Source organism: Narcine bancroftii, chromosome 3, assembly GCF_036971445.1.
Source record: "Narcine bancroftii isolate sNarBan1 chromosome 3, sNarBan1.hap1, whole genome shotgun sequence".
NCBI classification, from domain to species: Eukaryota; Metazoa; Chordata; class Chondrichthyes; order Torpediniformes; family Narcinidae; genus Narcine; species Narcine bancroftii.
In genome coordinates this window covers 304,445,689-304,460,563 of record NC_091471.1, presented here as the reverse complement: position 1 = coordinate 304,460,563, position 14,875 = coordinate 304,445,689, and the positions used below count along the sequence as shown (strand labels likewise).

Below are 14,875 nucleotides of genomic sequence, written 5' to 3'. Positions count from 1 at the left end.
TTGATGTGCAATATTTCAGGTCAGGACTGTGGAAGAATGGACAGTCCTCTCTCCATGGATGCCACCTGATCCGTGGAGTCCTTCCAACTTCTCGCTCTTGTTCCAGATTCCAGCGTTTGCAGTTCTTATAAGAAAACTAATTACATTCAGGAGAAAACAGCCCTTTTATTGGCTCAACATCAAGTTTTGAAAAAAAAAATCAGGATGTATACTTGCGTCTCCAAAATGTAATGCAGTTGCTTGCCCAGGCAACTTGGAAAACGGTGCACACCATCCTAATTCGTTACTGATTCTTCATGATTGCTGGTCTTCATCCAGGAACTCACTCTCCAATAGCTACTTCACCTGGAGGGCTGCACCAATTCAAGAAGCCAGCTCATCATCACCTTCCAAAGGGCAATTAAGGATGAGTAAAAAAACGCTAGCCTTATTGGGAATAGACATGCTCTATAAATGAATTTAAAATTTACTAACTCATAACATTCTCCACGGAACGTTGCTCTGCCAATTACATTTTCCGAATGTACAAGTTACTTCAAAACATTACAGAAATAGTGAAGCACAAAGATGGATCTGGGAGCTTATTACTAATTCCCTTTAGGCTTCATTAAAAAATAAAAAAAGTGCTTACAATAAAACAGATGCTGTTTCCTCATGAATGTAATATTTTTCAGGCAATTGGAAGAAATTATGTCTGTAAGGCAACAGCTTTCAAAAAATACAAAGCCTAGGCTTTCCTATCACGTCCAAGATCTGGGTCACTGGGCTGCGTCAGTCCGACTGATGGAAGCAACAGCCTGGACAATCATTTTCAATTATGAGAGTTTAATATTTCTGAAGTGACAATGTACCTTTGACTACATTTGAAAATAAATGATCAGAATGCAAGGCAGCCAGAGATATAACTAGGTGTATATAATTTGTTTCTTCTTCTTTGGCTTAGCTTCGCGGACGAAGATTTATGGAGGGGGTAAATATTTTGTTTAAGGTCTGGACAAATGGTTCTTCAGAAATTTGGTGATCAAGCCTCAGCAAATCACATCCAGATAGATTTGAGATTTTTAGTCTGAACTCACTCTGTTTGAGAATGGGAATATGACTGAAGGTAATTTTAAAAATGCAAAAGCAATATATACAGTATGTAAGCATTTCTTTGATTTTAGTGTAGATAATGGGAATCATCCCGTTTCAGTCATGGGATTAAGTCTTCCCGGGCCAGAGAAGATCCAAGTGAGGCTTCAGAAGCTGAGAGCCATATATGGTCTCGGTTTGGTGGCTGTGAGGTGGTCAAGAGGAGGTGATTTGGCCAATTGAATTTATGCCAGCTCTCCCATCAATCCATACGCCAACTTATAACCTTGTAACTTATTCTCTCTCACATGCCCATCAACTCCACCCTGCCTCTCCTACTATCCATCTAGTACAGGAGTAATTTATTATTGCACATTCTCCCTGTGTCTAAGTGGGCTTTCCCTGGGAGCTCTGGTTTCCTTCCAGCCCTGAAAACGTGTTTGGAGGTTGTAGGTGTAATTGGGCAGCATGAGCTCGTGGGCCAAAAGGGCCTGTAAAGTGCTGTATATCTAAACAAACAAGATATCTTCCAATGATGCTGCATGACCTGTTGAGTTTTTACAGAACTTTTGTGTAATTTACCATAGCCAATTAGGACACTAACCAGCAGTTTGTGAAATAAATGCATATACTGTTCTTTCATAAACCTCATCAAGGCGTGCCATTTTGTGAAGAAGGGTCACTTTTTGAAATAGGTGTTTAAAATCTTCTGGAAAGCAAAAAAGTGAAGATGTTGGACTTCTGAAATGTAAGCAGGAAATACTGGGGATACTCGCTCTGGTATCACTAAGCGGGTGCGGGGGTGTGGACCACACCAGGTGATACTGTCAGATTGACACCACCATAATGACTGTCTATAAAATTTTTGTTCAGTGTTTCAGCAGAAATTAAATATATATATAAATATCCCTGTAGTTAGTTACAACAACAAAAACATTTTTGTAAGCCCTGCTTTCATGGATCAATATATCTACAAGGCTAAAACTCTATGTTACTTACTTTTTGAAGCCAGTCAGAGCCCCTCTCCCGGTTCAGCTTTGCCACCATTCCCACCCCCCTAGTTTTGCACTGCCTCCCTCCCAGCTCAGCTCAGCACTGCTGCTGCCGCCACCCCACCCCCAACTTCTCAGTACCACCGCCACCCCCACCCCCTTACTCAGCACTGACGCCGCCACAGCCACCCCAGACATACAAGGAACACACACCTGTTTCCTCTATGCTCGGTCTATGGGAGAAGGGTGACACCATGTCACCAGGTGACACCAACCCTAGCCACTGGATACTCAGCAATTCAGGCAGAACTTGAAGTGAGCGAATAGAGACTTTCCCATTTCAGTGGGATAAATCCCTTTCACAACTACAGAAGAAGGAAGATTAGCTATTGTGGAACAACATTAAGATCCCTTGTGATTTGTAGTGGGGTCAAATTTGTCATTCCACAACTTCAACGGACAACATTCGGTGACTTGTGCTGATGAACCCCTCTGTAGTTGCTATCTGACATGTTGAGTATTTCCAGAATTTACTATTTTTGCTAATTTGATCCAAGAGCTAATGTTATCTCAATTTCATGTTGATGAAGCTACAGATGTCGTTTTCTATAGATATACATTTATTTTCATATAGTCATTCATTTTAGTTCTAGATAAATTATGAAAAACTTACATTAAAATATCACTAATGCCTGCCCTATTTAAAGAAAAACATGCAACCGATCACTCATTCCTCAAGCACCATCACTAAGAAAATACACTGTCCACGAATTCATTTCGTAACTACTTAATGACTCTCACAACTGGTATGCTGAGAAGTTTACTGAAATCTCCTGAGGACACCGTTAAATGCACCTTCTTTTCTTTTTATAACCCATTACAACAACAATATAAAAGCAATCACAAGGACTCCTGGAGTGATGGTGACATTCATGAAACAAATTCCCACACAATTGGATTTTACAGTTAAATTTAGGCCTGAGATCCAAGACTGTCTTCATTGTAATCATTTCTTGGTGCTATTACTCTGTGTCCACTTGTATTTTCATTCCAGGAACCTAAATGTCAAGTATCTGCTTGCGCATATTTGGGGAATCATGTGACACGGATTGCAGATTAGCTATCCTGATGGAAGCTGTCTCTTCTCATTCCCATGAGTGGTGCCTATTTTGTGGACGCTGCTGCTCTTTTCACATTTCATATTGGTGCTTCGATTAGGATTTTCCGAAATAGTAAAATAGCTTGCAATAATTCACAAAGGTTGCTGCATGGTTCTCTCAGTGCCCTTCTGAATTTTTTTTTTCTCGTATGAATCAATGACAGAAAAACAGGTTACAATGAAGGATTTTGAATAATTAGAATATACCGAATAAGAGATGTTGTTCCTTCTATATCCTTGCTTTCTCTGAATGACATTGGTCTCACCTTTAATCGACCACTAACCACTAAGACATTTTCCATCGTGGATTATAAACATAGTAAATGAACAAAAAACTTCAGTTCCTGGAAATCTGAAGTATTCACGGAAAATGTTGAACAGTCAGTCAGCATCTGTGGAAAGAGAAGCAGAGTTAAAATTTCAAGTCAAAATCCCCTACAATTTTTTAGGGTTAGAGTTGCAAAGGGTCTTTGACCTGAAATATTAATGACCTTCTCTGACAACAACTGCTGGGTGTTTCCAAACATTTCCTGTGGTATTTCCATGTCGAGTAGCTCTCCTGTATTGTTATTCAGAATAGATTGACTGATGTCTTATTTTGTAAAACGAAAAATACGAGATCATGTAATGCAAGCTACATTATTTTGAGATCAGAGGGAATTGTGCCTCATCTTGTGGTTAGATTTTCAATTTAGATTCAATTGGTGCAAAGAGCATTTCCCAGGTCAAGTATGGGTACTTTGTCCATATATTGGGAGATTTCTCAAAAACCGCTAAGAAATGAGCAATTTATTTTGTTCTAGTTCTTTAACATACTATTTAAACTGTATCATGTTTATTTACATCTATTTCTGGAGATGGCTCATTGCTTATTCCTGATATGATTCACTGTCCTGTGGTATTGCAGCCAGTATATTAGTGAATGAAGCATGCTGTGCCTTTGAAGGAAATGTTAAACTATCTTAAAATGGTTGGTTTATAAAACTCTGCCAATTCCCTGCAAATTAGATTAAAATATGACCAGGTTCATAGAGCTAGCTACTCTCCATGTCTGTGTCCCTTGTTACATCTTGTGATATCCTCTTCTGCACTTCCCAACTTAATCTTCTGCACATTCTATCTACAGATCATCCAAATAATGAGTGAATAAGCCCCAAAGTCTCTTAGCTTCTGTGGCATGAGACTGTGGAGCAGAACATTCAGCCTATCAGCCATGGTATACTGAACATTAACCAGCCATTTTATATAATCCTATGATAATCCCATTTTTGTTCTCCCTACATTCTCTTCCACACCCCCCCCCCCTCACCCCTCAGATACTACCACTCACATACACACAATAGGAATTTTACAATGGCCAATGAACCAACCATCCTCTATGTCTTTAGGAGAACCTGAAAAAACCCATGTTGTTACCAGGAGAAGGTGCATATCTAATCCTTAGTTTCCATCGTATGCAACTCCATCTCTCACTCAGGCTTCCCGATTATTATTAAGACCCTCTCTTCACCTCCCAAAGGTGCATTTCCCTTCTCCCTGATCCAATAAAATCCCACATTTCTCCCCTTTTTTTGAACCTACCACCCCCTCTCTGCCATTTGTGCTCCTTGCTCATTCACCACTCCTCAGATAGTCGAATCAGACAAATGAACATCAGCATCCTTGGCCAATCTCTCTTTTATACTCCCTCTATTCCATTCTGTGTCTGTTCCTTTCCTTAAAACCTTTCATCATTTGCAAAATTTGTAAATAGGTGACATGTTTAGCACAATGCTATTACAGCGCCAGCGACTGGGACTTGGGTTCAAATCCCGAGCTGTCTGTAAGGAATTTGTTCATTTTCCCTGTGTCTGTATGGGGTTATTCTGGGTGCTCCAGTTTCCTTCCACCCTTCTAAATGTCGCAGGGAGTAGGTCAATTGGGGCAGCATGGGCTCGTGGGCCGAAAGGACCTGTTACTGTCTTTGGCTTGGCTTCGCGGGCGAAGATTTATGGAGGGGGTAAATGTCCACGTCAGCTGCAGGCTCGTTTGTGGCTGACAAGTCCGATGCAGGACAGGCAGACACGGTTGCAGCGGTTGCAGGGGAAAATTGGTTGGTTGGGGTTGGGTGTTGGGTTTTTCCTCCTTTGCCTTTTGTCAGTGAGGTGGGCTCTGCGGTCTTCTTCAAAGGAGGTTGCTGCCCACCAAACTGTGAGGCGCCAAGATGCACGGTTTGAGGCGATATCAGCCCACTGGCGGTGGTCAATGTGGCAGGCACCAAGAGATTTCTTTAGGCAGTCCTTGTACCTTTTCTTTGGTGCACCTCTGTCACGGTGGCCAGTGGAGAGCTCGCCATATAACACGATCTTGGGAAGGCGATGGTCCTCCATTCTGGAGACGTGACCCACCCAGCGCAGCTGGATCTTCAGCAGCGTGGACTCGATGCTGTTACTGTGCTGTATGTCTAAAAACAGATTCAGTTACAGTTTAAGACATAACATGAAGATATTAAGCACTTTATATTTTTATATCTCACCTTAGCCTTTATCTCCTCCTATTTCATTGATACCAGACGTAAAAGGCTTTGTTTCCCAGTTGTATCAGTAATATTCTTTTCCAATTTCTCATAAAACTCAATTAGCTCCAAAATTTAATTGTTTCATTTGGAATCCGAGTAACACTATAGTAAAGAAATATTCTACTCTCTGATCCTGTCTTCTGTCATTCATTATTCCCCTCCCTTATTGGCTGATTGGAACTAGACAAGGGTATATTGTTTGACCCCTGTCCTCTCTCTCCCTTCAGCATAATGTTCAACTCCTCCAAGAACACAAATTAACCACTGTTGATCTTGTTTTTCACTTTGTTCAACTTTAACCTTGATAAAGCTTTTCAAATTAATCTCTTAAGTTTTTAACTTCATTGAGGGGAAAAAAAATGAACGAGCTGGAAATGCGTGAGATGAAGCAAAATTATTCCACCAGTGCACCTATGGATCCATCCAGGGAAATTAGATTCATCACTCAAGCTGAGATGGCATAATCCAAATTTGTTTGCATTACCACAGTCTAGTTAATAATCCATATCTGTGCACAGGTTTCGGGGAAAGAAGGGGTCTCTGAGCTCAACTTGTAATTAAGCCTTTGAAATCGACACATGATAAACTCATTTGGGACAATTTAGCACTTCTACTATGAAGTGAGTAATTGTTTAAAAGTGTTTATTTTGGTCATTAGAAATTTCAATTTTAAAATAAGAATTGAAAAAAAGTTTTCAGGGAATGGATTAAGCAATATGTGCAAAGCTAGATTGAATTGCCAGAGACGAGTAATTGTTAACTCATTACAAATTTGGACATTGGAATATGCATTCAGAAGAAGTAGCGACACATTTACAACAGGATGTAGCCATGCTGACTGGATGCGTATGGAGATGTACTTTTTTTTTCTCATTGCACCAATAGAGCTGCTGTAGTGTTACCCAAAACTACTCAAGTAAATTTTGATATTTAACTGTCTTGTTAAGGCTGACCTCATTTTATGTGATCAAAATAGCTCCCTAGGCCAGGAAGAGTTTAAATTTTGTTTGGCAAGGGCAGTTGTTAAGTTTCAACTTCCAGAAATATTTTTACTAGGTTTTCTGCTGCTTTTCTTCCTAGGCTAGGAAACATAATGTTCAAGCAGTAGCGTTATGTTTCAATAAAGAGATGAAAAAGTAATTAGTTGATATATATTTATGCATTAATTAATGTGATGCCAAGTTTTTGGATTCTAGAATCAAAGGCCCACTGTCAGTGGAAATACTGGAAGGCAAAATATGGGAGGTTGTCAATGGGATGGCGATAATATAAAAGCAATTCTTGTAAACCATGATGGTTCTTAATCAATTTCTCACCCTTTCTCCTTCCCGCCAAGTTTTACTAGCATGCTTCCTAGATGGAATACTGGGCTCTCCTAAGATTGGTGGCACTTATAGTTACACAATAAACAGTGCCGTTACTCATCATGAAGATCAGGGTTATGAGGCCTCGGGATGAATCTAGTTTGTCTCCTATCAAAGGGTAAAGTAAGTGTGACCTTAGCACACAATGCAATCCCAGCATCCATTTCACAGTCCTGCCCAGTTCAGACAAGATACCCACTTGCAGTCATTTTACCTTACATCCTTGGAGTAATCTTCACTACAAAAGTGTTCAAAAAAGGCATTAAACATAAATAAAAGGGTGGCACGGTTAGTGTAGTGGTTAGCGCATCATTATTACAGCACCACCTTTGCTTTTGCCCGGATCGGAGCCGCCGCCGCCTACCTTCTGCTCGGACTGGGGCCGGGGCCGCCGCAGCCTTCCCTGTGCCCGGACCGGGGCCACCGCCTGCTTCACTCTGCCCGGACCGGGGCCGCCACCTCCTTCTTTCTTCCCGGAGCGGGGCCTCCACCTGCCTCACTCGACCGAGGCCGGGGCCGCCGCCTCCCCCTCACTTTTTACATTTTACACCCCAGTTACACAGCAGGAAGAAAGGGTGTGACTCGGTCAACCCCGTCAGAATCCAACCGGGTCCCTGACCTACCTCAGAGGTAGTTAGAGAACCCAATTAAACTTACCTAGGCCATGTCCACAGGTGATTTGCGACCAGGTATGGTCCGACCTAGGAGGGGAGGCAGGCCTCTCCAGTCCGGATAAGAAACCTGCATAGGATAAGGCCACTCCGATATAAAACCTATGACCCAAGGACCTCGCTGCCACGTCCCAGCTTGCTTGGCCACGGCACACGAACCATGGGTGTAAAGGGTGGGGCCAGTACTGCGCTCACTGCACTCCACCTAAAAGCTCCTTCGCGCAGGCCCGAGGACATGTCCACATCCTCCCCATCCACATCCTCCCCCTCAAAAGATGCTCACAAACTCAAGCTAGCATGCTGGAACATCAGAACCATGCTAGACAAGGCTAACAGCCACCGACCTGAACGTTGGTCTGCCCTCATCGCGCATGAACTCCTCAGACTTGACATCGACATAGCCGATCTCAGTGAAGTCCGCCTTGCAGATGTAGGCCTCCAAGAACGCGACGTGGGATACACACTCTACTGGTCTGGCAAGCCTATGGATGAATGACGACTATCTGGTGTAGGCTTCATGGTCAAGAACTCCATTGCCTCCAAACTCAAAAACTTCCCGACAGGCCACTCAGACCGGATCATGTCCATGCGTCTCCCCCTTCAAAACAAGCGTCGCATCACCCTCATCAGTGTCTATGCTCCAACCCTCCAGGCGGAACCAGCAGAAAAGAACAAGTTCTACACTGATCTGCGCAACCTCATTCAACGCACCCCTACAGCTGACAAGGTTGTCATCCTTGGTGACTTCAACGCTCGTGTCGGCAAAGACTCAGAAACCTGGCCAGGAATCCTGGGCAAGCATGGTGTCGGCAAGTGCAATGACAACGGGGGCCTCCTGTTGGAGCTCTGCGCAGAACAGTGGCTTGTCATTACAAACACCCTTTTTCAGCAGAGGGACAGCCTGAAGACTACCTGGATGCATCCCCGATCCAAACACTGGCACCTCCTGGACTACGTCCTGGTGCGAGAAAGAGACAAACGAGATGTGCTCCACACCAGGGTCATGCCCAGTGCGGAATGCCACACTGACCACCGGCTGGTTCACTGCAAGCTCAACCTTCACTTCAAGCCAAAGTCCAGGATCAGTAAAGCCCCCAGAAAGAGGTTCAATGTTGGAAACTTGCAGTCAGACGAAGTGAGAGGAAACTTCCAGGCAAACCTCAAAGCAAAGCTCGACAATGCAATCCACCTCACGGACTCGTCCCCTGAAACCCTCTGGGATCAGCTGAAGACTACCAGACTGCAATCCACTGAAGAAATACTGGGCTTCTCCTCCAGGAAAAACAAGGACTGGTTCGACGAAAACAACCAGGAAATCCAGGAGCTGCTGGCAAAGAAGCGAGCTGCCCACCAGGCTCACCTTGCAAAGCCGTCCTGGCCAGAGAAGAAACGAGCCTTCCGTCGCGCATGCAGCCATCTTCAGCGCAAACTCCGGGAGATCCAAAATGAGTGGTTGACTAGCCTCGCCAAACGAACCCAGATCAGCGCGGACATTGGCGACTTCAGGGGTTTTTACGAGGCTGCAAAGGCTGTGTACGGCCCCTCACCCCAAGTCCAAAGCCCGCTGCGCAGCTCAGACGGCAAAGTCCTCCTCAGCGACAAGATCTCATCCTCAACCGATGGTCAGAACACTTCCAATCTCTTTTCAATGCCAACCGCTCAGTCCAAGAATCTAGCTCCCTCAACAGCCCTTAAGGCTAGAGCTGGATGAGGTCCTCACCCGGAAAGAGACATATAAGACAATTGAACAACTGAAAAGTGGCAAAGCAGCAGGTATGGATGGAATCCCCCCCAGAGGTCTGGAAGGCTGGCGGCAAAACTCTGCATGCCAAACTGCATGAGTTTTTCAAGCTCTGCTGGGACCAAGGAAAGCTGCCTCAGGATATTTGTGATTCTATCATCATCGCCCTGTACAAAAACAAAGGCGAGAAATCAGACTGCTCAAACTACAGGGGAATCACGCTGCTCTCCATTGCAAGCAAAATCTTCGCTAGGATTCTCCTAAATAGAATAATACCTAGTGTCGCCGAAAATGTTCTCCCAGAATCACAGTGCGGCTTTCGCGCAAACAGAGGAACTACTGACATGGTCTTTGCCCTCAGACAGCTCCAAGAAAAGTGCAGAGAACAAAACAAAGGACTCTACATCACCTTTGTTGACCTCACCAAAACCTTCGACACCGTGAGTAGGAAAGGGCTTTGGCAAATACTAGAGCGCCTCGGATGCCCCCCAAAGTTCCTCAACATGGTTATCCAACTGCACGAAAACCAACAAGGTCGGGTCAGATACAGCAATGAGCTCTCTGAATCCTTCTCCATTAACAATGGCGTGAATCAAGGCTGCGTTCTCGCACCAACCCTCTTTTCAATCTTCTTCAGCATGATGCTGAACCAAGCCATGAAAGACCTCAACAATGAAGATGCTATTTACATCCGGTACCGCACGGATGGCAGTCTCTTCAATCTGAGGCGCCTGCAAGCTCACACCAAGACAAAAGAGCAACTTGTCCGTGAACTACTCTTTGCAGATGATGCCGCTTTAGTTGCCCATTCAGAGCCAGCTCTTCAGCGCTTGACGTCCTGTTTTGCGGAAACTGCCAAAATGTTTGGCCTGGAAGTCAGCCTGAAGAAAACTGAGGTCCTCCATCAGCCAGCTCCCCACCATGACTACCAGACCCCCCACATCTCTATCGGGCACACAAAACTCAAAACGGTCAACCAGTTTACCTATCTCGGCTGCACCATTTCATCGGATGCAAGGATCGACAACGAGAGAGACAACAGACTCACCAAGGCAAATAGCGCCTTTGGAAGACTACACAAAAGAGTCTGGAAAAACAACCAACTGAAAAACCTCACAAAGATTAGCGTATACAGAGCTGTTGTCATACCCACACTCCTGTTCGGCTCCGAATCATGGGTCCTTTACCGGCATCACCTACGGCTCCTAGAACGCTTCCACTAGCGTTGTCTCCGCTCCATCCTCAACATTCATTGGAGCGACTTTATCTCCAACATCGAAGTACTCGAGATGGCAGAGGCCCACATCATTGAATCCACGCTGCTGAAGATCAAACTGCGTTGGGTAGGTCACGTCTCCAGAATAGAGGACCATCGCCTTCCCAAGATCGTGTTATATGGCGAGCTCTCCACTGGCCACCGAGACAGAGGTGCACCAAAGAAGAGGTACAAGGACTGCCTAAAGAAAGATCTTGGTGCCTGCCACATTGACCACTGCCAGTGGGCTGATATCGCCTCAAACCGTGCATCTTGGCGCCTCACAGTTCAGCGGGCAGCGACCTCCTTTGAAGAAGACCGCAGAGCCCACCTCACTATCAAAAGACAAAGGAGGAAAAACCCAACACCCAACCCCAACCAACCAATTTTCCCTTGCAACCGCTGCAACCGTGTCTGCCTGTCCCGCATCGGACTTGTCAGCCACAAACGAGCCTGCAGCTGACGTGGACATTACCCCTCCATAAATCTTCGCCCGCGATGCCAAGCCAAAGATTACAGCACCAGGTCCGGGGTTCTCATCTGATGCTGTCTGTAAGGAATTTGTACGTTCTCCTTTGTGTCTGTGTGGATTTTCCCTGGAGACTCCGGTTTCATCCCACCATTCAAAACGTACGGGGTTAATAGGTTAATTGGATGGTATGAGCTTATGGGCCAAAAGGGCCTGTTACCATGCTGTGTGTCTAAAACATATATGAATATTTATAATTTTGCTGTGACTTAAATACAAAGTCCTGAAGCTATGGAGCTTGAAGGGTCTGTAAATGTAAATAAATTACTCATGGATCAAAAACAATCGACAAATACAATTTTATAAATAGTCTTAATGTTGCCTCCTATACGGCATTAATACTTCATGCTGTGGAAAGTAACAAATCCTTTAATTGACTGTGAGCAACATCATAGAAAATGGATCAGTGAGCAACAATTTAACAATTATGACTGGGGCTTGTGCTAAAATCTCTAACGAGGGATTTGCATTACATATCACTTGGAAAAAAGAAAGGAGATTTACATGTCATGACATTGCACAGAATTGTCTCAAAGTATTCATCAGAAACTAAGAACCTTAAAGTACAATATTGGTTGCTGCTAAAGTAAACATACCACTTACGTTCCTCAAGATCATGTAAAAAGCAATGTGTTTTTGTGTTCCATTTGCTCTTGTTTTCCCTATTTTCACACCTCTCCATTACAGCTTCTTTTGCTGTGTCCCTACAGATGTCCATCTTCGGGGAACGAGAGAGTTCAATGGACCAAGTGGTGTGAGAAATATCTGGAATTACCCTACACTGATATAAGGTCAAAACAAACCCAAAGTACTGGAGGTCAGAGGATCAGCCAACATCCACGGAGGGATATTTTGGGTCAAAAGCCCACTTCAGGACTGAGAAACGAATACAGGTAATTTTAAAAAGAAGGATGGGATCAGTAGGAAAACCAAGGAGGGGTGAAAGGTGGCAGACAGATGGAACCAGGTTGTGGAGCATGAGACCTGGAGTTGTGTCTCCCAGAAACAAGATATAAACTCTGACAAGAAAAAGAGACCCTTACACTGATCTGTCAGAAAGATCTCTTGAGCTGGATGATCAGGTCATGATCTTGTTGTTTGTGTTTTAAGTTCCTTTTCTCTCTTTTCCCTGACACTTGTGATCGGTTTGTGAGCCCTATTCTACATTTACTTTAGTAACCAAATGGACTTTGTCCTCGTGTAATTTTTTTTCTTTTGCATTAGTCCCTTGGAGGACGACTTGCTTTTATGTCATTTCTGGGGTTCTGAGCTGGCTGTCGAGGCCACTTTGAAACCCATTGCCACCTGATATGGCAGGTAGTACTTGCTGGGATGGGCTTCTGGATGTTATTGAGATGAGTACTTAAAATTTGCAGCTCCTTCTCAGAGGGCATGAGAGGGATTGTCCATGGAATACATGACCCCATGAGTATAAGGTCATTCGGGTTCATGGAGTACATAACCCCATGAGTATAGGGTCATTTGGGTTCATGGAGTACATGACCCCATGAGAATAAGGTCCAGGGAGCTGCAGAAATAGCTGCTATAGGTGGAGTGAAGGAAAACAGGGAAGCCCAAACTGGGGTAGAGATCTCAGAATTGTATTGTTAGAGAAAGCCCATGGAATGGAGGACACATTCTTCCTTTATTTATCTTCTGTCCAACACAAATGTGCAGAACCACTGGAACAGGCACAAGGTAGTTAGACTTGCAAAAAGAAAATATTCCTTCAATAATTTTTGAAGGAGTGATGGACAGCTGCTTGTTGGTGAAGAACTGATGGAAAACACTGGGTATAGGACAGGCATGATTTTTTTTAATCGAAAGACCAGGATAGACAAAGTGACCCTAATGCTCTCAGACCTGTGCGATCACTTTCTGAAATGTGAGACAATGACAAATCACCTCTGCCAGCTAGGCTGTGATATAAAAAAATAACTTAAAAATAGCAGAATAGCATTTAGTCGCGGTCATGTCAGGGATCTGGTCATAACACTGGGGATAGAAATTTCAACTCTTGTGCTATCTTTGTTGCTCAGCAGAATCCAGAGTGCATTTCTCGCTGAATTGAAATTTCAGTACATTTTACCTGGTTGATAAGATATGTGTTGCAAGCAGAAATTAATATGTTTTCTCTGCAACATCAACAGATATCTGTCAACATCGGCCATGAATTTCCAGGCATTATCAGTTCATCCTGCCTCCTCTTATCGTGGCAATGCTATCCATCTTCCAGCGATCTTCCATTTGTCTCCACCTCCCGGGTGTCTCATCTGAAGCTGATCCCAGCCAAATCTTGCCAATTTCTTTTCCACTGAAATACTTTCCAGATGAGACTTCTGTCATATTATCCACTGCCAGAATAATATGGTTAATGCAAAGTTCTCTAGCAACAGTTTAAAAGTACAATCCATTCTAATAAAATAGGAAATATGTTTATGTGCTGGTAGATAATTAACACATAGTGAGGAGAGGTTACTCATGTATTTTGTTCTTTTAAGGCAATGCCATCTAAGTGGTATATGTTGATTGTTCAGTTTTGGAGCTAAATTCAGTAATGGAGATGAATATGTGCTCAGATTGGCTACACTGTCTGCAGGCCTCAATATCGGACTCCTTTTGGGGAATGTTTAGGCCATCGAGGTGAGAGTGAAGGAGCCTGAGATCCTGTTTATTGTGAGCTGACGTTTGTTACTAGGCCTTTATATGGTTCAGCCTATTTCCAAGTGGGAAATAAAGGGGAATTTACCTTTTATGGTGATGGCCTATAATGCGGGTGCAGCCTTGCCTTTATGGAGAGCAGAGTCGTGATCCGTCTTCCAGAGCTGAGGAAGGCGGGTGAGTGGTGCAGTAGCGCTGCCCGCCACCATGATGTCAAACATATGCACCAAGAAGTGAAAAATTAATATGGCCATTCTCTCCCCCCCAAAAGAATAATAAAACTTTAGCCTTCACTCACATGTATAATGATCATTTAAAGACAAATCGCTGTTGCCCTGTAAAATTCACAGTTGGGTCGTGGGCTGATGATGTCATCGTGATGTTATCAGCCCCTTCCCCCCCCCCCCCCCCCCCCCCCTCCATACCTTTGCAGGTGCTTTTAGCAATATTCATTTTATGGAGGAGCTGGAGCACTATGCTCCACCTTTAAGTGTACCCCCCCCCCAACACCCCCCAGGCAGATGGAAGCTAGAGCGTATTCCAGCAGTCCATCTCCCTTCGGACCTTTTATGGAGGTAAGTTCAGCGATGCAAAGATGGAGAATCTCTGTCTTTACATTTGCCTTTTTTCTCCCATAAAGAGGCCCACTCTTTCATTTTTTTTTACCTGAAATAATCAGCTTTGCTTATCAGCTTTAATCAGGTGTCACCTACAAGCACAAAGGATATGCTTTCAGCAAGATACAAGATAGTTTAATTCTCCTAGCAACATCAATTATGCATTAACTGATCATTGGATGATAAATGTAGATGACAAAGTAATTTGGTCCACGTTCAACCATCTGATTAAAAAAAATTGCATGCCCACGCCTCTTC

At 43.8% G+C, this 14,875-nt stretch overlaps 1 long non-coding RNA gene across 1 annotated transcript in view; it reads left to right on the top strand.

The window, feature by feature from the left end:
- The window catches only part of LOC138759019 (uncharacterized), a 400,714-nt gene that overhangs the window by 61,460 nt on the left and 324,379 nt on the right, over positions 1 to 14,875 (top strand). Inside the window, exon 2 of the long non-coding RNA XR_011354590.1 lies at positions 12,050 to 12,232. This is a non-coding gene — a long non-coding RNA (uncharacterized lncRNA). The remainder of the gene's footprint in view (positions 1 to 12,049; positions 12,233 to 14,875) is intronic.